This window comes from Penaeus monodon, chromosome 31 (assembly GCF_015228065.2).
Source record: "Penaeus monodon isolate SGIC_2016 chromosome 31, NSTDA_Pmon_1, whole genome shotgun sequence".
In the NCBI taxonomy this organism is placed as follows: Eukaryota; Metazoa; Arthropoda; class Malacostraca; order Decapoda; family Penaeidae; genus Penaeus; species Penaeus monodon.
This window is the reverse complement of record NC_051416.1, coordinates 37,957,630-37,958,149: the sequence shown is the minus strand read 5'-3', so window position 1 is coordinate 37,958,149 and position 520 is coordinate 37,957,630.

Here is a 520-nt window from a genome sequence, read left to right as displayed (position 1 = left end):
ATTATTACTTTTGATATTCGAAGCATATTTACCGCATGCAGAGGGGTGACTCCTCTGAAATTTATATATTGTTTTTCACAACTTTATATTCACTTATTTTAGCTTTGTTTATTTATTCACTTTATCATTGTTTATTTTGTGTAAACATAAATATGTGCGAAAAAGACATATTTATTTACTTTACCCCAAGACCTGCAAAATATACTTGGGACACTTCTCAGTGAAAGCAGATAACAACTCCTTTCGCTCGATCACAAACGGCTGCTGCTTTGTCATCTAATCAGTTTAGTCTCTGTATGGTGAAAATTGTTTTTTAATTCCCGAGTTCGTCATTATTTTCTCAATAAAATTATTATGCGATTATACGATTATCTCCCTTTCTTTTTTGTACCTTTAAAATCTCATTCCACTGACACCTTCAAACCCGGCCTTCTCTCGCATACTTCGTATGCTTCTATTCCTTCCCTCTGTCCTTCCCATCTATGCCCTTTGTAAGCGACTATGGAAAGGGAAATGACTG